A 25,282-nucleotide genomic window follows, 5' to 3' on the forward strand; every position below is an offset into this window, starting at 1 on the left:
TGCCATTTTCGACAACATGGATGGGCCTTAAGGGCATTGTGTTAAGTGAAATAAGTCATACAGAGAAAGACAAAATACTCTTTGTTCTCTTTTATATGTGGGATATTAAAAAACAAAACAACAAAAAATAAGCTCATAAATGAGATCGGATTGGTGACTGCCTAAGGTAGTGGGTGGGAAGTGGGAGAAACGGATAGAGGTGTCTAAAGGTAAAAAGAAAGAAAATTAACAACAATTAAAAAAACACAACAAGCAAAAAAATCAGATATCATCCCTCTCTCCCAAAACCCAAACAAACAGAATGAGATAGGCCCGATAGCATTCTAGTCTCTGATTCCAATCTATTCCTGAGCCTTGACAGTTTACTTATTTTTGTATTATCCACAGAAAGGGAATAAAATAGCAATGCTATAGTTTGTCAATGTACATAACTGATCTTTTGACAGTTTTATAGAGATGTAAATAGCACACAATGAAGTACATATAAAGTGTACAATTGGACAAATATTGACATTCATATATATTTATGAAACCATTACCACAAAAGTGATAATAAATATGCTCATCACCCCTAAATATTTTCTTGTACTTCTTTGTTATTTTTACTTTTTCTCACTCCCTGTTGTCATTCCCAGGCAATCAGTGATCTGCTTTCTCTCACTAGAGATTCATTTTTTAATTTTCCAGAATTTTATATAAATGGAATTATATACATGTCCCCTTTTTGTGGGACATGTTTCACTTAGAATAATTATTTTAAGATTCATCCAGGTTGTTATGTGTATCATGTTGGTGGGGAGACAGACAGAAATTATATACCATTTCTTGTAGAAGCCTTCCAGTGAAGACTTTTCATTGCAGATAACCTGTTTTGAGTCTTTGATGCATACATTCCTGTCTGCTTAATCTTTCCCCTTGAATATTTCTCAGACATTTGAAGCAGGTCTATAGTGGACATGCCATCCCCTTCCCACACACCAAAAAACACAAACTCCTTCAAAACCTGGTTGCTCTAATTTTTCCCAACTTGGTAAATGACATTTTTCCATCTAGTTGAATGGATCTTTCTAGTTGCCTTTTCTCACTCTCATGCTTGAAACCCATCAGTGGTATCCCTTGCATTTAAATTCCAAATGCTTTACCATGACCTTCAAGGCCCTACATGATCTAGTCTTTGCCAGTATTTCCAACTTCATCAAAGTCTCATCTTTCTTGATACTCCCTAGCTTTCTTTCACTTTTCAAATGCATAAAATGCTTTCCTCCTTCAAGCCTTTAGCCATGATAATCCTTTTGTCTGAGTGAAAGAATGAGGGGGAGAGAGTTGGGGTTAGAGGACAAAGAAGGGGTAAATTAAAAGGATCACTTTGTTGTTGAAGACACAAAGAAAGGAGTCAATTGAGACAGAAATTGTAGAACCTTTTGGTAGTTAGGGTTTCCGTGAGTTCATAGTTCTCTGTGGAGTAGGGTCATTGGCTAGAACATCTAGGTAGAGATGGTAGCTCATCTTATAGCTTTATTTTTTATTAGTTAATTTATTTTATATTGATTTCAGAGAGAAGAAAAGAGAGGGAGAGATAGAAGTATCAATGATGAGAGGGAATCATTGATCAGCTGCCTCCTGCAGGCCCCCTATTGTGGGCCTAGCCCACAACCTCTGCAAGTGCCCTGAATGGGAATCGAACCCTGACTTTCTGGTTCATGGGTTGACGCTCAATCACTGAGCCACACCAGTTGGACTATAGCTTTATTTTTAGAACCTTGTGCTTCCAGTGTGCCCAGGAAATTTTTGATTGCTAATCATCCAAATTTTAGCTCCTATAAGTGCATAGGAGTTATGATGAGAAATCATATATGAAGAGTTTTGACAGAAGAGGGCAGGGATAAAATCTTCTCAATGTCCCTCACACAAAATTGAGTTAGTGTATTTTATAGCTGGAATTATCCTTGATGTTAGAAAATCTGTACATGTCCTTTAGATCCTATCCTCCTTCTGACTTTTCAAACTTGATTTTGACCTCTTTTTGAAGGACAGTTAATAGCTTACTTACTCTAGAACTGCTTATCTGACTAAGGGACAGGGACATGTTGGTTTCCCTTCAGTTAGTTAAGTGTGTGTTTATTTCTGTGTTGAAACACACCCCTACCATACACACAAACACACATACACATTCATATATATTTTTGATTGTTTTCTAGAGTAGTTTTTGAAACCTTTTTCCTTATTCTGTTTCTTATTCCATGCTATAGAGTAATTTGCTAATCAGACACCTTTTGGGCTGTCTGTAAATACTGGTTCCATTCTGTCGATATAAGCATCCAGATGAATCTTTCAAAGAAATGCAAATTAAATAGAGAGGCAAATGGTGTCCTTACAACTTTAAATTTGTTCCTTAATCAGGTAATGCAATAGAAATTCTTTGGTTTTACATTTATTTGACACACAGAAGGCTTGCAACCACTTCTTGATGGTGTAGGCATCAGCCATGGCTTGGTGCTGTGTGTGTGTGTGTGTGTGTGTGTGTGTGTGTGTGTGTGTCTCCACATCTGCCTGGTCTCTGTCCTGATGAATTTCTATAATTTATAGTTAAACTGGTGCTGTCAAATCATTAGGGGGCATGGTAGACAGAATTGTAAGATGACCTCCCAAGATTCTTGCCCTCTGATGTACATGCCCTGAATAGCTCTCTCCCTTGTAGTGTAATTCAGATCTGTGAATATGCTGAGAGATCACACTGATGATTTGGTTACATAATATGACAAAGGTAAAGGGATTATGAAGATGTAATTAAAATTCCTTCTGGAAGAGAGAGTTCTGCTGACTTTGAAGCAAATGTCCATGTTATAAACTGGCTATGGAGAGGGGCAGTCTCTAGAGCCTACCGATGTTGAGAGTCTCAATCCAACAACTCCAAGGAATTGAATTCAGAAAACAACCTGAATGAGCTTGAAGAGGACTCTGAGCTCTACATGTGAGCACAGCCTGGCTGACCCCTTGGTTGCAGCCTTGTGAGACCCTGAGCCAAGCAAGTCAAACTCAAAGGCTATCACGGGGTAAATAAACAAGGTTTTAGTTTATGTGGGCTGCAAAAAAACAAAACCCAAAGCTTCAATTTTCATAGAAACATAGGTTTATTCAGATAGAGACATGCTGAATACAAAGGGCTGAGATAAATAAGTAATTGAATTGTTAACACAAAATGATAGAACATTTTAATAAAAATTAATATTTTTTCTTGAACCTTAACTTAACAGACACTGAATAACTGCAAAAATTAATAAGCATAATGAAAAGAAATCTATTTTTCTTGTTCTCTGAAAGTGAAATATTTCCCGTTGCACACACCAAACAAGTCAGTATAAGACTAATGACGTGGTAATAGGATGCTAAAATATTCGCTGCTAGTATTAGTGGAAGGAAACAGATGCATCTGTGTGTAAGGGAAATGAATGCAACACAATTATAATAGTCATTAGAGAACGTTGTAGTTCATTAATAATTATGTATAACAGGATATTGTAAAAATTAAGTTAAGAAATTTTTTATTAAAATGTTTCTTACATACTGTTATATTGGCTGGGCCGCAAAAATATTTGTTGTGGGCTGTATATGGCCTGTGGGCCGCAAGTTTGACATGCTTGTCCTGAGAAGTGTACCCAGCTCAGCCATGCCTGGTCTGATGACATACGGATACTGCGATAATAAATGTCTGTGGTTTTAGACCAGCCACCAAGTTTGTAGCAATTTGTTATGCACTAACAAATACATAGATTGCTAAAGCTGATATGTTTGCCATTATATTAGTTTGTTATAACTGTCATAACAAAGTACCACAAACTGGATTTGTTTAAACAACAATAAACAACAAACAGCTATTTTCTCACATTTCTCAGAGAGGCTATGTGCCCAAGCAGGTTTGGTTTCTTCTGAGGTCTCTTTTCTTCGCTCGCAGATGGCTACCTTCTTGCTGTATCCTCACATGGTCTTTCCTCTGTATGAATGCTTGTATGTGTTCTAATCTCTTGTTATAAGTCATATTGAATTGGGGCCCAATCTAAAGACCTCATTTTAACTGAATTACATTTTTAAAGATTTTATCTCCCAAAGAGTTTGTATTCTGAAGTTTTGAGGTTTGATATTCCAACTTATTAATTCAGCCCACAATAGCCATCACCCTTTTCTGAATTCTTTTCACCACTTAATATTTTGTTTTGACTTGTTTTCCTATTCCCTGGATCTCTGTTATATCTCCCCATTCTATAGATTTTTATTATACTATTCCAAATGCTTTTCCTTTTTTTTTTTTTTTACAGTTTTGGCTATAGATTAACATACAAAATCTTTCATAATTACATTTCTAGCTTCTAGTGGCTACTCTGATATTAACAAAAACTTTGCTTTACATTTGTGTATAGTTTTTACAAGTTTACAAGGTACTTTCACATGCCTTATTTTACTTGAAACCCAGAAAAATACTGTGAAGCAGATTAGGCCAATATCATTATGATCCCTACTCTAAATTCAGGAAAATGCTCGGTGATGGGGCTAACTTAATGTGACAAAGCACAAAATGTCTTTTGACTCTAAGTCAGAGTGTTCTGCCCACTAGATTAATTATTCAAAGCATCCTAACCCAAACAGCAACTAATGCCTACTGAATAAGTATATTTGTAATATCTTATTCCTTATGTACCCTGAAGGGTTTTCTCATTTTGTGAAGAATCTCTTCTGGGGGCACTCTTAATTATCCCATTTTCCTGTCATTTCTGTTTGAGAAATGATTGTGTGTGTTTTTTTTTTTAACCCACTTCAGTCTTTTAATGGCAGAAATGAAGCAATGAGTTGGATATATATCAACTCACTTTGTGTTTATTGATTTCTAACCTATGTGCCAGGCTTTTCATACATGCTGAAATTGCTTTAAACATATCTCTATAATTGGATTGAAAACATCTGTTAACAGGTGTTTTACAACTAATAGACATTTTGTATATACAGGCAGTCAGTCCTTAGGTTACAGAGATCTGTTCCTATGGTGCAACATTACTCGATTTTTGCTGTTAAGTAAAAACCCACCTACGTAAGGACCTGCGTCACTCACATGGAGCACATACATAGCAGTAATGAAGTGAAACAGTAAATAAATAAATAAATAAATAAATAAATAAATAAATAAAAGAAAGATAGCAATTACTGACCTATACTTGTGGTAAATAAATAATAAAAAAACATAAAGGACTATGTACATACATCAAAATGATGGAACTTTTTAAAATAAATAAATGGGAGAAGGAGACATAACCACGAAACATCATAAGTCGAGTCTGAAATAACATGAGGACTGCCCGTTATAGTAGTCCCCCACCCACGATTTTGCTTTCTGAGATTTTAGTTATCCATAGACAATTGTGGTCTGAAAATGTGGAAATAAATCATTCATAAGTTTTAAATTGCACGCCATTCCTTGTAGCGTGATGAAACATCAAACCCTATAGATTCATCTTGTCCATGATATGATCCATCCCTTAGTCCAATGTCTCCACGATGTATATGCTACCTGCATGTTAATCACTCAGCTGTCTCTGTTATCAGATTGTCATGATACTACAGTGTTTGACTCTTATTTTACTTAATAATGGCCCCAAAGCACAAGAGTAGTGATGCTGGCAATTTACATATGATAAAGAGAAGCAATAAAGTGTTTCCTTTAAATGAAAAGGATAAAGCTTTTGACTGAATAAGGACAGAAGAAAAGTATGCTGAGGTTGCTAAGATTTAAGGTCAGAACAAATCTATCCATGAAATTGTGGAGAACAAAAAATGAAATTTGTGCTAATTTTGTTGTTGCATCTCAAACTGCAAAAGTTTTGGGCCACCCTGGCCTGTGTGTTTCAGTTGGTTGGATCTTTGTCCTGTGCACTGAAAGGTTGTGGGTTTGATTTCTGGTCAGGGCACATGCCTAGCTTGTGGGTTAGGTTCTTGGCTGGCATGTGTTCGGGAGGCCAACCTATTGATTTTTCTCACATTGATGTTTCTCTCTCTTTCTCCCTCTCTCCTTCCCTCTCTAAAATCAATTAACATATCCTTTGGTGAGGCTTTTTAAAAAAGTTTTGGCCATAGTGTATGATGAGTGCTTAATTAAGATGGGAAAAGCATTACATTTGTGGGTAAAACACATGAACAAAAAATGTCTTCTGATTGACAGAAAATGTGTTGTAACAGAAAGCATTGAGCCTATAGGAAGACTTTTGCAAGGGAATCCCTTGAAACTAATGGCATCAAGCCATTTACTGCAAGTAAAGGATGGTTACACAGATTCAGGAATAGGTTTGGTTTGAAAAATTATTGGAGAAAGAGATAACATTCATACAACTTTTATTAAATTGTTATCATGTTCTATTTTATTAGTTACTAGAGAACCAGTGCACAAAATTTGCGCACGGGGTGAGGGGGGGGGGCTGGCTGTCCCTCAGCACAGCCTGCACCCTCTCCAATCTGGGACCCCTCAAGGTCCCATTTAGGGCAGTGGGACATCCCTTCTTATAATCCAGGACTGCTGGCCCCCAACTGCTCACCAGCCTGCCTTCCTGATTGCCCCTAACTGCTTCTGCCTGCCAGCCTGATCACCCTCTAACCACTTCCATGCCAGCCTGATTGATGTCTAACTGCCCCCCTGCCAGCCTGTTTGCCCCCAACTTCCTTCCTCTGCTGGCCTGGTCACCCTTAACTGCCCTCCCCTGCAGGATTGATCACCTCCAACTGCCTATTCTTGAAGACCTGGTCCCTCTCAACTGGCCTCCTGTGCAGGCCTAGTGCCTCCCAACTGCCCTCCCCTGCTGGCCATCTTGTGGTGGCCATCTTGTGTCCACATGGGGGCAGGATGTTTGACTACATAGGGGCAGCTATCTTGTGTGTTGAGTGATGGTCAATCTGCATATTACTCTTTTATTATTTAGGATAGAGGCCTGGTACAGGGGTGGGGGCCAGCTGGTTTGCCCTGAAGGGTGTCCCAGATCAAGGTGGGGATTCCCTTGGTGTGTGGGGCAGCCTGGGCGAGGGGCCTGTGGGGGTTTGCAGGCCAGCCACACCCCCTGATGACCCAAGTGGAGGTCCTGGTATCTGGAATTTATTTACCTTCTACAATTGAAACTTGATAGCCTGGAGTGGAGGCCTAGGCCAGCCAGGGCTGCAGAAGCTTAGCTTCCTCTATTGCCAGGGAAACCCAAGCCTCTGTCATGCTCTCTGTGGCCACAACCATCTTGGTTGGGGTTAATTTGCATATTTGTTCTGATTGGCTGGTGGGCGTGGCTGGTGGATATAGCAGAGTGAGGGTTAATTTGCATATTACTCTTTTATTAGGATTGTTGTTAATCTCTTACTGTGTCTAGTTTGTAAATTAAACTGTCATACGTATATATCTATATATACATAGGTTCAGTACTATTCATAATTTCAGGGATCCACTGGGATTCTTATCCCCTGTGGATAAGAAGGGGCTACTATAATGTAGTTATACAATAATTGTTGAATAAGCATGGTGGAGTAGCCAATGAATAAATTTCTGTTAACAAAGATGAATTGTCGCCGAAACCGGTTTGGCTCAATGGATAGAGCATCGACTTGGGGACTGAAAGGTCCCGGGTTCGATTCTGGTCAAGGGCATGTACCTTGGTTGCAGGCACATCCCCAGCGGCAGCTGATGATGACTCTCTCTCATTGATGTTTCTAACTCTCTATCTCTCTCCCTTCCTCTCTGTACAAAATCAATAAAATATATTAAAAAAAGATGAATTGTGTAAAATACACAAACAGATAAAAGGTAATGCAAATTCCATGTGCATTTGAGTTCTTTATTTTCTTACCAGTTTGATAAAAACTAACGTGATCAGATCTTTAGTTCTAGAAACTTTGTGAGTAGCTGATTATTTTCAAAGTTCCCAGAAACTTACAACTAGAATTTCAGTGTATTGAATTTGAAATACCAAGTCAGCAATGTTAAGATCTCAAATTCCGTATCCGTTTAATGGTAGGCAATGGGAGAAATATTAGGAAACATGAAGAACTATAGTTCCCACACTCACTTTATCACTTCCTTAAAAATGAAAGAAAAACAAACATCGAGTTAGCGGATTGCTAAAAACAAGCTCCCACTTAATTTTTCTTTTCTGGAATTGTAAGAAGAAAAGGAAAGGGAAGAGGTGTAAGAAGGTGGTCCTAGGCTGTAACAAAACAAAAAGAAAAAAGACCTGAAACGTGAAAAACAGCGTGACTGGGGTTTTGTTGAAGACAAGAGATAAGTTTTGTTATAACAAAACTGGGAGGAGAAAGTGAAGACTGAGTTAGAGGAGCAGGGGCAGGTAGGATGCTGTAGAGTACTGTGGTTAAGGGATTAAGCACTAGAATCACCCTGCTTTGTATCCTAGGCCCTGCTCTGTCCCATGCTAATTGTGTAACCTTGGACAACTTGTTTGACCTTTAAGCCTCAATCTCGTCACTTGTAAAATAGAGATGATAATATCGTCGACCTTGGGGCATAGCTGTGAGTTAATAGTTCAGCACTTGGCTCATAGTAAATGCTCAGCAAAATGTTAAACTGCTGTATTTGTTGTTATTCTTCCTCTTTGTGAACTAACACTCGTTACCCCGTCAAGGAGGGGAGAGATGTAACATCCATTACACTTAAAGAGTGATAAACAATTGTCTGAGAGCCTGGGAGCACACATCTTATTTTGAGATGTGTGCTCCACCAAGGGGAAGCACGCCCTGTGCCAGGACCCTCCTTGAATATGAGGGGCCGTGACAAGGGCTGGCAGGAGGCAAAGAAGGGCCTCCCCTTGGAGTGGTTAAGCGGGACAGCCCTCTCTAGACACTTCACCTCTCCTGCCTCCTGGGCACTAGAAGCCATGAGTTCTCCAAAGTGAACTCTAGGGTTCTGGAGGCCCGAGGGCCATTTGGCAGTCGCCACCGCTCGGGGCCCACCCTCAGCCCGCACAGCTACTGCGGAGGAGTTCTGCCTGGACCCTCAGCACGCTCCTAGCCCCAGCTCCCCCGCCTCCCGCGCAGGCGCCGCCGGGGCCACCCGCCGCCATGTTGCCCCCGCCCGCGCACCCTCCCCCTTCTCTTCCCCCTCCCCTCTTCCCTCCTTATCCCTGCTCCCGCCCCCCTGAGCTCCCCACACCCCGGGTGAGGTCAGGCGGAGGCGCTGCCGCTGCAGCCACAGCAGTTCAGCTCCTATTCTGGAGAATCCTGGAAAGGGGACTTTTGAAAATAACTGGAAAGGCATTCGGGTTAGGGTCCACGCTCTCCTACTGAGCGAGGACAGGGCGAAGGGTCCGTGGTGGACAGGGGTGCGCAGGGGCGGGGGACCCGTGCCTTGTAGCTGGAGGGAGCTCCTGCTGCGCCGCGCGACTTGCTCTTTGGCCCACGGAGCGGAGCGCAGCAGCCGGCGGACTGGCGGCGGGACGCTGGGACGCGGCTAACGAGGTGAGGCAGGGTCTCTAAGTAGCAGGGGCTCCTTTGGCCGCCTCCCCTCGTCCTAGACCCCGGGCGGCACGCTGGGGAGCGGTAAGGAGTTGCGATCTGCACCAGGGGCTGGCAGACAGGGATCCAGCATCGCTCTTTACACGCCCCTCTTCTTTTTTCCTCGCGTGCCGGTGCACGTCCTCATCCCTGCATCTTCTCATCCCTACCTCCCGGACTTGCTGGCTTGGCCGGACGTCGGAATTCTTTTAGGAACGCAGAACCCAGTTTTTCCTTTTCTTCTTTATTATCCCTCCAAGACCTTCTGGTCCCGGCTTTGCTGTCGCTGCCAGGAAGGTCTGTCTGTCTGCCTCCACCTCACTGTCTCTTGTCCTCTAACAACAGTTTCTGCTTTGTGCCTCCCAATCTACCCCTTCCTCCGAATCCCTTAACTTGGGAGGTTTCCCTGCTGGCTCCCCAGTGAGTTTAGAGCACTGTCCTTTTCCTCCAAGCTTTTAACTCAGCTCGCTCTGAATGTCTTCATATCTGAATGTCTTGGCTTCTTTGGTTTAATCACAGTTGACAATTTTCTTGGAAGCTTAAGTTTACAGTTTAACAACATAGGTTTTCAGAAAATGATGGGAATGGCTCTCTCGTAAATATCAGCCCAGGATCTAAAAAGTTTCTAGGTTTCAAAAACTTAGTCCAAGAGCCATAGCCACTTAAATGTTTGTATGTAATCCTAACTCATGGCTCTAAATCTGCTTCTTCCCTCCACTGCTGAGCGGTTCTGTGAGGAGAGAGACACTTCTGATGCTTGGCTTCATTTGTCTGTCTGCAAAATGGGATGTTCATAGTTTTAATGTAGACAGAGGACTCCAGGGGTGTGGGATAGTCACTCAAGTTAGCATAGTCTGGTTACTAATTGCATTGTATGGGAACTGAGAGACTCTGGGGTTTAAAATTCTCTCTGTGGAGAGGGCAGCTGCTTTTTTTTTTTTTTTTTTCCCCTAAAGAAGCCACATTAGATCTCATATTTGTATAAATCCCCAAGAAGCAGCATTTAAAAACTACATTTTAACAAAGGGTCTACTTTTCTGTGGAATGGAGATTAATTTGCTTAAGTTGATTTCACACAGCACCAGTTTTTCTCTCAGCAATATCATCTTCTCCCCATGTACTTGCCCTGTTGGCTCTCAGAACGAGGTTCATTTTCTTGCTTCCATGCTCTAATTGGTGTGTGAAGAAAACTGAAGAGAGAGGCTGAAAGTGGAGGCAGATATAGTGAACCAACTCATGCTGACATTTGCGGTTATGTTTTCAGAAATGGCTATGTATAGTGCTCACATTTGAAGACTGAGAAAAATGCAATAATTAAGCAATGATGCCATAATTTTACATTTAAAAGTTTTAGCTCCCTTAACTGCAGGTTCTTCTTAATATCTTTATACTTAACAGTGATAGAATTGTTTGCTTGGTATGTGACCAGGTGTTGCCATTGACATAGTGTGCACTAATTGGCAGTAATCTCAGAAGAAGCCAAGTTGTGAATGAAGATGACATCAAATTTCACTGTCCTGGAATAGCACTTCTTTTGGCGGCGAGATATTAAATGTAGTTTCTGTTGCAACACCAAATGATGTATTTTGAAAATAGATAAATAAGAACCTTACGGTTTTTAATCTTTATTTTTATAAGCACACTTTGAAAAGTATGGTGTGACCTTTTAGAGTTTCAAGTTGATGTTCTGAAAAAAAAATGGTTTTTGCAAGAACAGTAAAGGTTATTGATTATCAATTTAGTTAGATGGTTTAGGGGGTGATTTTTAGTTTCTCCCACTCATTTGATTAATTCCTGACTTTATTTTAGTTCTATTAAAAATGGTATATAGTAGGAACAGGGAATTTGTACTAATAGGGTCATCCTTCAAAATCTGTACTTTCTTGGCAACCCATTCTGAAAAGACACACAAACTTCCAAACTGTCTCAAGGCAAAACATTTATATATTTATTTTTCCTTTTGCGATTATTATTGATAAGCTAAGCTTGAACTGTTTATGATTGCAAGAGAAAAGGTGGATATGGGTTTATTATAATTATTTTGCTTTTGATCTTTTTAATATATCTCAATATGTGCAGTGTTTGATAACTCACCTGGTACACCTAGAGATTATCAGACTGGAAATTTCTGATGTTATTAAACAGAACTGCAGCTGGCTAATGAATTCCCTTCTTTTTTATTTGTATTTTAAATTACAATAGTAATTTAAATATTATTTGACTTACAATAGTGAAATGAGGCAAAACAACTTTGAAATTGTTTTATTTTATTGGTGTTTAATAAACAACTACAATCTTATGCAAGTATTTTTTTCTTAAACCCATTGGTCAAAACCCATCTATTTTTATTGATGTGAAATAACACAATAATTTGTCAGGCATCATTAGCTTTCAGAAAATAGAGAAAAAGCATGGAAAGAGGAACAGCCCTAGATAAAACATCTCAAAATTAGAGAAAAAAAAAGATGCCTTTCCAAGTTACTTACAGTCATAGCAATCAGCCTTTAAATATATTGTTCATTCACTTATTAATTTATTTTATAAGATCTTGGGGCACCTTATATTTGCTAAGAACCCTGTATTAGGCACAATGATATACCTTACAAGGCATGATCCTTACTCTTGTAGAGTCTCACAGTGGTTATATTCCACCAAAGGATATAGACAATAAACAAAATAAGATTCTTATAGATCCAAGTAAGGATACTGAATGAAATGAATAGCAAAATGTGATATAGAGAATTGGGAAGGGCCTATTTAGTTATGGTGGTCAGAAACGGCCTCTCAGTGAAGGTGACCTTTGAACAGACCTGAGAGAATGAGCCTATTTTATGAAAAGCAGAGAGAAGTGTAAGAGCCAAGGCCTTGAGACAGAAAGACAAACTTCTGGTGTTTGAGGAACAGAAAGTAAGCCAGTATGGCTGGAGCCTATTGAAATGGGTGGGTGGGTGGGGGGTGGTTAAAGGTGTTCAGAGGGTCTAGAAGGTGTCAGATAATAGATAATTTCGGGCTTGGAGATTCTGAGAAAGAATTTTGGTTTGATTCTCAGAACCATAGAAAGCCATTGAGGAATCTTTGTTAACTACTTTTCTGTGGAAGGTCACTGGCTTGGAAAAAAAATAGTGAAAATAAATAAAATTTTGTTTTGCAGAGAATAAATAGAATATCTACCCTACTTGGTTGTTTATGTTAAGACCCAAGAACAAAAAACATTTTTGATATATATGCTAAATGCTAAATATATATGTAATTCTCTATTCTGTTTAGGGGAGGGAATGTTGCGTATGTTAAAAAGCAGTTTACTTTTCACTGTCATACAGTCACTTGTGCCCTGAGTTAAGTTGTCACCAACTTTATAAAAAATCAGATCATTCTTCAACTTAAGAATTTGTTTTGCAAAGAATGTATTATTTTCTCACATAAATATATTTTTTAGAAGGCTGGGAGTTTCATTTGCATATGAAAGAACAACTTAGGTTTTAGAAATGGTCTTTGAGAATTTAAAAGGAGTTTGCCGTTTTTTTGTGTGTTTTTTTTTCCCTTTAACTGTTGCCTTCTCTAACATTTTCAAATTGCCATAACTTTCTTCTTTGAGAGATTAGGGTTACTCTATTCCTTGATGCTTAAATGTATTTAGACTTGTCATTTGTTTTATTCCCCTGAGCCCTTTCTTTTTTGTAAAATTTATTTTTATTGATTTTAGAGAAAGAGGAAGGGAGAGGGATAGAGAGATAGAAACATTAATGAAAGAGAAGTATCAATCAGTTGCCTCCTGCACCCCCTCCCCCCCACTGGGGATTGAGCCTGCAACCAGGGCATATGCCCTGACCTCTTGACCACTGAGCAACACTTGCTGGGCCCTGAGTCCTTTCTTGACAGTGATCCAGCTTTGAGGTCTTGTTGGCCCTAATTAGGAATACAGATAGTCATTGACATTCTGTAGGTGTAAACCCTAAGATTGTAGGGTAATAACCTGCAAAATAACCTTCAGCCACTCCTGCAGGGACTTGTTCTAACTCCTTAACTTAGCACTTAACGACTGTACATGATTTGACTCAGGCCTACTGTCCCACATGTCCTTATCCGAGATTGGTTTAAATGGATTTTGCTCAATTTGGAACTTTTGTGTTAGCATTATTCTTGGCATACAGTAGGTGCACAGTGACTGCTTGTTGAATAGATACCATGCCATTATCCATTTGCAAAGCCCTCCCATTTTCTTTCTTCACTGCAAAACCCAACAGTAGTCAAGGAATAGTTCAAATTCCAATCCTGTTACACCATCCTCTACTGACCTGATCTCTGATTGTGAATAATAGTCACACATTTGTCATGTGTATCACAATTATAGTAAGTCCTCACTTAACATTATCTATAGATTCTATAACTTTAAGCAAAATGACATATGACAAAACCAACTTTATCATCAGCTAGTTGATGTAAACTAAGTTCCTTCAGCATCTCATCAAAGTTATAATGAAATGACTAACATTATTCGAGGATTGCTATATGTTAATTTGATGCCTGGGCCATTTCACCAGTGGTCTCTGGCTCCATGAAGGCTACCTGGACCTTGTCTGGTTTGCTCATTCTTGTATCCAGAGCACCTGGCTCATGGTGTGCCCTCTATAAATAATTGTTAAATAATGAATAAATGCTGCCTTGTGTTGTGCCTCCTATTATTGTTTTGGATCCTGAAAAATTGTTTAACTCTTCACATGTTTGGTGTTCTCAAGCATTTCTGAGAGAGGTGATAGAACATAGATGTTAAGAGAACGATACTGGAACTAAAATTCTCAGGGTTCAGTTCTGGCTTGGAGACATACTAGGTGTGGGATAATAAGTGAGTTAGTTATAGCCTCTCTGTAAAATAGGAATAATAGAACATGCCTCTCAGGATACTTATAAGGATTGAATTAGTTAGGTCTACAATCTGTAGTTTGCAATTTTTAAATTTCACAGATTCTGAAAACTTACAAAATTTTTATTTTGTAAGTTAGGAGCCAAAACTCAGGTGGTGACAACATCTGACTTGAACTGACATGAAGGTATTTGTAGTCCTTATTCTGCTTAAGTTTAAGTTTTATTTGTTTTTTTCTTTAGAATTTGTAATATGTTTGTGGGGCAGTGCCTCACGCCCTGCTGGGTATTATGTAATATGTATATATGCAGGTTATTGCCTATACAAAAATCTGGACATTTCTGAATTTGGAAACACACCTGGCACTAGTAAATTGAAGCTGTTGGTAGTGATTAGGGAGGTAAATATACTATTTTCTCATTTCCAGTACCTTTCTCATATTGGTTACCATTAAATACATACTAATTTATTCATGTAACAACTCTGAGTAGAATGCTGGCAATATGAACATCCTATATAATAAAAAGGTAATATGCAAATTGACTGAAAGTTGGAACAACTGGTTGCTATGATGTGCACTGGCCACCAGGGGGCAGACGCTCAATGCAGTAGCTGCTCCTGGTGGTCAGTGCACTCCCACATGGGGAGCACCGCTCTGCTCAGCTAGAAGCCCTGAGTCAGCAAGTGCAGTGGAGGTGGTGGGAGCCTCTCTCACCTCTGTGGCAGCACTAAGGATGTCCGATCAGGGGTCTTCAAACTACGGCCCGCGGGCCACATGCGGCCCACAGAGGAGTCTGATCCGGCCCGCCAGGTTTTTTGGGCAGTGAGCGCAGCCGAGGTGTTACAGTAGGAATTAGTAGTTCATATAGTCCGGCCCTCCAGCTCTCTGAGGGACCGTGATCTGGCCCCCACTTTAAAAAGTTTGAGGATGCCTGTAAGCCATCAGTCAGACATCCCTGTGGGCTCCTGGACTTCGAGAGGGCACAGATTGGGCTGAGGGACCCCCGAGTACACGAATGTTGTGCCTTGGGCCTCTAGTTTTATCATAGGAAAACAAATATGGCTGGGTCATGTGATTGAGATGAGTAGAGACCCAGGTCTTTCAGTACTCTTTCATTTAGTACCATTAAAAATATTTATTTTTGTTTTTCTTTTGCTACTTAAACTAATAAATGCTTTTTAGCATGAGTCTTTTGGGAGTTGGGTGGTAGGATTTAGTTAAAAATTTAATATGATTAGACACTTATTCTTTGTAGTTGCTAAACATTTGTTAAACTTCTCATATGTATAGAAATTAAAAAAAAAAATGAGGCATAGTTCCTGGTCTTAAGTAGTACCAGCATGATGCATGGTTACAATGGGACGTGGGTGCCCATTGCAATTCTTTATTTTCCACTGTAAACGTAGAATCATTAATTTTAAAAACGTACAGAGGAAAACACAGGAAACGATTGAAAACTTGCCTTAGTCTCTACTATGTGGAATTGGTTTTTAATCACCCTCCCCCTAACCTCCTGCAATATTATCCCTATATGACATTCTGGCAGCCTTTTTTTACAACTAAAGTAAGCAAAATATAGTTTCTATTTCCCCTTATCAATATTTATAAATCATAATTAGTATATTTTTATGTCCTTTTTCTTTTGTGGCTTTGGGAATAATTATATGTCTCAAATATTTTTCTGGGATGTCCTTGCAGTTGAAAACTAGTCTTTGAAACAATTTTGTCAATATATTCAACAAGTATTTATTAAGTGCCTATTATATTCCAGGCATTGCACTGGTTAACCAAATAGAATCTCTGTACAATGGTCTTTCCCTCAAACTGGAGCACACTGGGTGTACTGGGTGAGCAGAGTGGTGACATGATAGTGTGTCCCAGAAGCTACAACATAAAACAGCTTGAGTTTTCTTGAAGAATCTCTCTTATACAAATATTTGGAGAATACCCACTGGTAGCTAATTTTAAATATTTAATAATATTTAACAATATTTATACAAATTCAGATTCAGGCATACCTCAGAGATATTCTAGGTTTGGTTCCAGACCATTGCAATAAAGTGAATATTGCAATAAAGTGAGTCACACAATTTTTTTTATTTACCAAGTGCATATAAAAGTTATGTTTACAATATACTGTAGTTTATTAAGTGTAATATCATTGTGTCTAAAAAATGTACATACCTTAATTAAAAATACTTTGTTTCTAAAATATGCTTATTAGAAAAATGGCTCCAATAGACTCAGTTGATGAAACATTGCTACAAACCTTCACTTTGGTAAAAAATGCAATATTTGTGAAGAGCAGTAAAGCAAAGTGCAATAAGACAACATATGCCTATACATTATGCTGTAGAATGCAATAATATGAAAATTTGAGGTAAAATCCAATTCTTCAGAAAAAATCTCTGCTTACAAGGGCAGGTGTTGTAACTCTGGTGTGACCCTTTGAAAAGCACCGAGGCCACACTGTGCTGCCTTGAGTGTGTTACTTTAGTTAAATACTCATATATTTCCATAGCCTTAAGTTCATATAATGACTTGTATTAAAGGTGATAGACATTATTTTTCCCCCTGGTGTTGCCTAAATTCTGTTAGTTCAAGGGAACACTCTGGTTGCTTGTAATGATCTAAATCTTAAAATTTGCTGATAGAGTTCCTAATGTTTGTAGATAACAGCCAAGACAAGATGGACTAACAAGGGACTTATAATCTTCTGAAGAGAGCTTATTAGAACACACTGACCATGAATTTAAAGCATCACAACTGATGGGGTCAAGGCTTTGCTCCATTCTATACACATTTGCCTGTGTGACAGATTAAAGTTAACTTTTGGTAACTTTTAAACCTGCTTTTGTTTATAACATATTCATTATACAAATTGCTTTGTTAATTGCTGGTCACTGAAATAATTAAAAGTAGAGGAAAATTGTCAATGTTTGTGTGCTTTAAGGCTGATAAAATGTTTCTAGAATTTGAAATGGTTAGTAAAAGTTCAAGCAGCACAGTGAAAGAATGCATGTTACAAAGCAATGACTTTATTTTCTCCAAGTGAGAAAGATGAAGAGAAAGTCCAGTGACAAAAGGGGATCAAAGTAAATGGAGTAAGTAAAACTGAATCTTTAATTGATTTTTATTATTTATGCCCCATTTTCATTGTTGTGTCTTATTCCAGACATACTTCACAGGGCCTGAGATTGTTGTATTGTAATGTTACTACCCCAAACTCATAAGGATATGGTCTTTATATTCTACTAGTGGCCCAATGCACAAAATTAGTGCACATTAAAAGGGAATTAATTAGAGGAAATATTTTATTATTGCTATTTGTCCTTTATAATAGAAGTGTCAGAGATGAAAGAAAAATTAGTAAAATGTATATGAAAACCTTCTTCCTGTTAGAATTTGAGGCATGCCATGGGAATCAGAGTCAAGTCCCTGCCCACCTGTGTGTGCCTCAAAAGTTATGTGAGATCCAGACCTGGACGGCCCCACCCCATTGGGTGAGATCCAGACTCGGCCGGCCCCACCCCTATTAAGCCCTGCTGGGCAGGGGGTACACCCTCAGGTCCCCTGGCCTGGCAGTGGGGCAGGGGGCATGCCTGAGGTCTCTTGTCAAGCTCCACCTGGCAGGGGCTGTGGCCTGAAGTTAACAATCAAGCCCTGCCAGGTGGGGAGCGTGGCCTGAGGTCCCCCGGCCCAATGCTTGGGTGGGGGCATGGCCTGAGGTCCCCTGGCCTGGGACGGTGCAAGGGGGGGCGCCTTAAAGTCCCCTGTCAAGCCCTGCCAGGCAGAGGGTGTGACTTGAGATACCCCATCAAGCCATGCTGGGTAGGGGGTGCGGCCTGAGTGCCCCTTACAAGCCTTGCTGGGCAGGGAGTGTGGCCTGAGTGCTCCTTACAAGCCTTGCTGGGTGGGGAGTGTGGCCTCAGGTCACCTGGTCCAGTGCCTGGGAGGGGGGCACAGCCTGAGGCCCTCGTCTAGCCCTGCTGGTTGGGGTGTGTGGCCTGAGGTCCCCCAGCCCAGCACCAGGGCGGGGTGGGGGTGGGGGCACAGCTTCAGGTTCCCCGGCCCGGTGCTAGTGCTAGGGGCTGCAGTCTGAGGTTCCCAGTCAGGCCCTACTGGGCAGGGGTGTAGCCCCAGGCCCCTTGCCCCAGCCTGGTGCCTTGCAGCCTTAGGTCGCTGCTGTTCGTTCATTATGCTATTGGTGCAGCCATATTTTGTTATGGGAACCCTGATTCCCCTATGGATGGCATGAGGGTTAATTTGCATATTACCTCTTTATTATAAAGGACTAGAGGCCAAGTGCGAGAAATTGCATGAGATCCCATACCCACTGCACTGCTGCAGGACCCCAGACCCCACGTGCTGCCGCAGGAGTGGGACCACAGACCCTGCTGCGCCACCACAAGACCCCAGACTCAGCCACACCTTGTTTAGTCATTACGGCATTATGGCGTTATGGCCACAGGCCTTCTATAATATAGACTAGAGGCGCAGTGCATAAAATTCGTGCACGGAGGCGGGAGGTCCCTCAGCCCAGCTTGTCCCCTCTCAAAGTCTGGGAGGCCTCAGGGGATGTCCTACTGAAAGCTTAGGCCCACTCCTTGTGGAGTGTTGGCCTAAGCTGCAGTCTGGCCTCCCTCTGCAGGAGGCGACTGGCCTGATCAGGGGAAGGGGCCACCCCCATCACCCCACTGCTGCTGCAACTGCCAGTCACCGCAGCCACCAAGGTGTTTTCATCAACATGGACTCCAGTCCCTTCACCATGAAAAAATGACAACTTTCTTTAGGCATTTTCAAGATGTGTCTTTCATAGGATATGACATTTCTTTCTTTTTAAATCCTCACCTGAGGATATTTTCCCATTGATTTTCAGAAAGCATGGAAGAGAGAGGGAAAAACAGAGAGAAACATCAATGTGAAAGGGACATTTTGATTGGTTGCCTCCTGCATGGGCCCCAGCCAGGGAGGAGCCTGCAACCTAGGTACATGCCCTTGATCAGAATCGAACCTGGACCCTGGAGTCCATAGGCTGAGGCTCTATCCACTGAGCCAAACCAGCTGGGGCAGGATATGATATTTCTTAGCCCTTCCAGCAGCAGACCTTCATTTTTTTCCTCCAGAAGTGAGGAGGAAAAACCCTAGATCACCTTCTTGGATTCTTACTATCCAAATTACCAACAACACTGCGAATGGTATACCAGGAGCTTATCCAACGAACAGTCAGAAAAGGTGTTTCCTCTGCAGCTCACACACAGAGGCAGGACTGCTGGTGCGCAGTGGCTGCTGCCCCCTGTCTTTGCCAGTCTGTCCCTACTCTGGGCCTGCTCAAGCTGCCATGGCCAACCCCCCTGTCTGTCTCTGCTCCAGGACTGATCAAACCACTGTGGCATCTGTGGCTTGCCTTACCTCCCTCAAAATCCCCTCCCACTCACCTGCACTTGCAGCCTCCTCCTGAGCAGTCATGATGTTATGGTGTCCTGGAAAATTTTCATATTACCTCTTTATTTATATAGATGTATGAAGTGCTTTTACAGTCTATTCAGCAAAAGGGGATAAGAGAGTTGTAGAGTTTTGCTTCTTGGTCCCACTTTATAAAAATAGCTATACATTTCTAAAGAACACTTTAACAAAATTTTCTGTTTCAGTTTTGAATATTTCTCAGTGGAAAGGCAGTAGAATTTAATGGCTAGTCCTTGGGTCCTGGAATCATAGTCTTGGGTTCAAATTCCTCTTTGCCTCTTGTTGACACTGTGATTTGGGGCAACTGTTTTCACCTCTCTGAACCTTGTTTGCCTCCTCTGCAAACAATCTCATCTGATGATTTTAAGGATTAAATGAAGTAATGCTTATAAAGTGCTAAGCATAGTTCAACCTACATTGTATGTTATTCTTATTATTGATTCTAGGAGTACAGATTTATGGCTTAGTTAATTAAAACTTGGGACACACTATAGGAGTTTATATGTGAATCAGAAATGAGGGGAAATGTGTCTCTCTTTTATTTATATTGCCTTAATCCCAGCTAGAACACTATTCAACATTTTTTTCCAATCACAGTATACATTCAGTACTATTCTATTTCCGATGTATAGCATAGAGGTTAGACAATCATGTACTTTACAGAGCTATCCCTCCAATATTTCAAATACCATCTGGTCCCATACATAGTCATAACGATATTTTTGACTATATGGAGTGCTATATTTTGAACATGTATCTCTTAAATGGTGAGTAGACTGTTTAGAAGTAATACTAGTTTACTGAGAGACAATAAATTTTATTGTAACTAATTGGCTTATTATTCAAAGTGGCATTTCATTGAATACAAGGAAAATATCAATTTTAATATGAATGGTGAGTATATATTTAAATATGATACTATTTAATTTAATAGGATTAAAATTTTAAGTGTTCATTTTGAATGGAAAGGGGGATGTAGGAAAATACACACAACCAACAATTTTGTCTTTAAACATGAAAACTTTTGCTGTTCTGATAATTAAAGAGGTCATACATTTTCCTGATTTATCTTCATTCCAGACTTCAAGTCCCCAAAGAAGGAAATATTGAAACATAATAGTTCAGCCACTGAGAAGAGAGATAACATTTAATAATTTCTTCTATATATTTTGAATTGTTAAGATTATCTTAAGGTTTTATTATAATTACTCTAGGAACAAACCTAATAATATCTTAGGGATGATGAAAGTTCAGTAGCAGTTTTGATAAGTGCATGGATAAGTCTAAATAGGTTATTGAGAGGGCTCATCTCACCTTTTGAGTTGGAAGCACGTGAAGATAGCTGTGTATACTCTCTCATATTCCAATGTTTTCTTTTGAATTGTCAGACAAATGATGGGACAGATGTTCTTTGGTAGCCGACTTGTTTATGGAATGCTGTAGGTTTGCAGAAGGGAAAAGACCAGGAAACACATTGCTCAAATAGTGTACATTCAGAGCGTTTTGTGATGATTGTTATGATAATATACATTCAAGTACTTGAAAAGTCTAGGTCACCACACTAATTAGATATGTTATAAGCAGCATTACCTGTGTTTATAGTCATTATTATCAGCATCACATATGAACATGAAAAGACAATGTTCAAAAGTAGTTTTAGGAAAATTAGACTTACTCTACCCTCAGGTCATGAGCTCAAATGTTAGGAATAATGCCCACTTTATAGAGCAACTTTCTTTTGAAGCCTGGTTAATTATCCTTATTTGTTTACTTCGGTGGAGAATGAACAATGAGGTTAAGTGACTTGCAGAAGGTCACATTGTCTGAGGTGGATCTAGGAGCAGAATTTAAGGCCCTTGGTTTCTTACCCATTGCTTTCACACTAGTGACATAAAAGGATCTTTAGCAGAAAGGATCCTTTCACAGCTCTAATCTTTAAATTGGGGTGAAATGAAACTTCAGCAGTGGAGATACCAATCATTGCTACATCTGTATTCCTTGCATAACTAGGCATTTGTCAAAATGATTTTGGATTTATGAAAGAATTTTCTAAGCACTTTTGACATCATGTTGGTGTGGTTATCATTTAAACATTCATGAGCAAACATGTACTGAGTAATTATAGCAGTCTTTTAGGAGGGAGGAAATATACCAGTGCCCTGAAATAGCCTACAGTCTAGCAAGGGCAACAGAGAACACAAAACTACTTGATATCAGCCAATGCTAATACTAATACTAATCAGTAATTAATAAATTACTATAACACCCTCCTTTATGTGTATAAAGCACCGTTCAAAGTGCTTTATACACATTAACACGTTTAAATGACATAGCAATGCTATGAGGTAGGGACTATAATTATCCCCATTTTATAGATGAGAAACAGAAGCACAGAAGTTAGACAACTTCCTCAAGGTTGCACTACTGATAATTGAAAGAGCTTGCATTAAAATCCATGTTATCTATTTCTAAGGTTTGTGCTTTTTAACTATACCACCTTCTTTTATCCTGTCTCTGACAGGGGACATTATATAAGAGAGAATGATCCCTAAACAAGGCATTAGAAAACATTCTGGAGAAATACAGAGGAATGATCTGAGTAGGGTGTTAAAGTTGGCAAAATGTCCATTATATATATATTTTTTAAGTTGGCAAGGTATTTTGAATAAGTTACTTTTGTAGGATGGGGTCTTATTGAAAAGCAAAGAAAGTGTTTTGAATATTTTAATGTCCTCACCTGTGTACATGTATGTTGCACACATGTGCACAGGTATGAATGTGTGTGTACATGTTTATTTTGAACTGGAAAAAAATCTTCAAGGTTGAATCAAATTGAGAATCCTTTATATTGACATCCAGCCAGAGGTCTGTTTTGTGGATAATATTTGACCTCATTTGATGAGTTTTTTAAAAAATGTAATAGCTTAATAAAGCTATAATTCACCTATCATTACAGTGACCCATTGAAAGTGTACAATTCAGTAGTTTTTAGTATATCCAAAGTTGTGCACCCATTACCACAATCAATTTTAGAACATTTCATCACCACAAGAAGAGAAATATGTGTTTTGTGTCAAATGTGTCCACGAAGGAAATGGAACCAGTGTGCCTGTTGGTAAAGTTGCTTTCCTGTCATAATGTTCATGCATCTCTGCTCTGTGTAACTCAGATCTTATGCTATTTTTTTGCAGTCTAGCTCCAAATTGTTGTATAACACCTTTTTCTTATATTTCATTTTGTTCAGTGACTAATATTTCAAAGAATTATATATTTATCTGAGTTTGAATTTTCAACCTAAATTGATTATATAAATTTGATACTATCTCAAATGTATTGATAGTAGCACTACATAACTAAGCCAGATTTGTATTTTAAAACAAAACTGCTAACTCCTCTTGTGTGAATGGCTACCTACTTGTTTACACATGCTTCTGGTATAGGCCAGAGCAAGAGATGCCTGAGAAAGTTTGCATACACACTGACATTTAAACATATTTCTAAAGATTATTCCTGACATAGGTTGTGGATAGATAATTGTGATAAAAGCAACACTTTTTTGGCCTGGGGTATAGCATTGGGATATTATGTTATGAAAAATGTCTTTTAAAATGTATTCTATTATATTGTGCATATATACTGTAAAATATAATTTTTTTTGGGAAAAATCTGTAAAGATTTTTCAGCTACTCAGATTTCACCAAAATACAATCAGTGGTCATAGTCATGGCTATGTTCTGTCTTGTGGAACTTACCAAACCAAACCAAATATCTATGAGTTGATTTGGGAGGGAGAAGGCTTTTCCCAGTTCGTCATTATAATAATTAGTTATATTCAGTGATATCTTTCAGGTGAAAGAATGGGTTTTTTACTTTTTATCATTAAAAATAATCTTTGGACATAATTGGATGTCATGAAGAACACAGATGTGTTTTTTAGTGAGTTAGTTTTGGATTGGTTACTTGTTACTTCTGATTTTACCTATTTTTTTTTCAGAGTGGTTTTGAAATGCTATTTTATACTTATTTGGTATTTTTTCTATGATTATTATATCCTTGACTTGAGTTTTTATTCAGGCTCCAAAGTAGTTTCATTTGAAATTAGTGACTTTATTCAAGCAAAATGATTTGCTTAAGTATATTTTTAATTTGCGTACATGGATTCTCTGCTCATTGTGTGGCAATGGTGTGGTTATCTCACACCTAGTGTGTAGGATTGAACCAGGTAAGATAACACTGCTATCACTGGAAGAAGATTGAGTGTACCTTTATATAATTAGGTGGAAGCACATCTTTATCATGGAGATCAATAGTTCACATAATCTGGAGTCAAGAAATCAGGTGCTGTGGAGTTAAAAAAAAGGATGTTTGATTTAGGAATTTGGGGATCCAATTCTTTGGATTTTAGGTGGTTATTGTGCTGATATGAGAAGAGATTATGGGAGTAGAGAATACAGAATATAAGTAAAAGTGAAAAGATAAAGATATATAATCACTTTGGGATCTGTTCAGTTGACTGTTTTTTAGCAGTAAGAGAAAAGGCAGAAAGTTGTAGCCATAAGTGGAGGAGTTATGAGGCTGTAGAGGGAAACCATTGGCAGCTTTTGAGGAGGCTAGTGATATAATTAAAATGATGTTTTTGAGTCATAGGCGAACTGGGTTGAAGGCCAAATAGGTCATGAAGCAGGCTCATTGTCTATTGTGCCAATTAAGAAATATGAACTTAATGGATTCTAAAGTTTTTGTGCAAAGGCAAAAACACAATATACTAGTATAACACATATTCCCATGATAATTAACATAACAATGTCAGTGTTACTTAATAGGAAATAAGCAGAAAACTTATAATATTAGTAATGTGCATGTATTAGTCATGACAGAGTGTAGATAATTGTATGAAATCTCACATTACACTAATAAACTGGAAAAATTCCTGAAGTAACTGAGAACATGGTAGCAGCTGCACTATCAGGCCCTTGGTATTTTGCAATTCATTCAGCAAATATAAAGTGGGATGAACCCTTCCAATACATTTGGGAGCCATTTTGTTTGAAAATTGTTTTGTTGGAAACTAAAATGTAAGATAATATTTTGGTAAAAAAAAAAACGTGGGCAAAAATAATACGCTGAGATCTACACTATATTAAACTTTATGTGAAAATGAAAAAAGACAGGGAAAGAACCTTTACCTTATGTGCCTTTGAGAAAATTCTGACCACCTATAATAATAAGGCATAATATGCTAATTATACTGGACCTCCTTCTGGACAACTTTCCAGGCAAAGCTGGAGATGTGAGGGCCGAGCCCCTTGCACAAATTTTGTGCATTGGGTCTCTAGTGTATAGATAAACAGAAAAGCTTACATGTGGAGGAAGATTTATTATTTCAGTAGCACAGTAGTCACCCCTTATCCATGTGGAATAAGTTTTGAGACCCT

At 39.2% G+C, this 25,282-nt stretch overlaps 1 protein-coding gene across 4 annotated transcripts in view; it reads left to right on the forward strand.

Moving 5' to 3' along the window:
* KLHL13 (kelch like family member 13) overlaps positions 1 to 25,282 on the forward strand; it is a 239,134-nt gene that overhangs the window by 32,025 nt on the left and 181,827 nt on the right. For 2 of the 4 annotated variants that reach the window (XM_036443431.2, XM_036443436.2), the window contains exon 1: positions 9,166 to 9,483. The exons of the other annotated variants lie outside the window; for them this stretch is intronic. The gene's annotated coding sequence lies outside the window, so the exon portion shown is untranslated. Of the gene's footprint in view, positions 1 to 9,165; positions 9,484 to 25,282 lie in introns of those variants that run through there. 4 annotated transcript variants of the gene reach the window in all.

This window comes from Pipistrellus kuhlii, unplaced genomic scaffold (genome assembly GCF_014108245.1).
Source record: "Pipistrellus kuhlii isolate mPipKuh1 unplaced genomic scaffold, mPipKuh1.p scaffold_m20_p_19, whole genome shotgun sequence".
Taxonomy (NCBI): Eukaryota; Metazoa; Chordata; class Mammalia; order Chiroptera; family Vespertilionidae; genus Pipistrellus; species Pipistrellus kuhlii.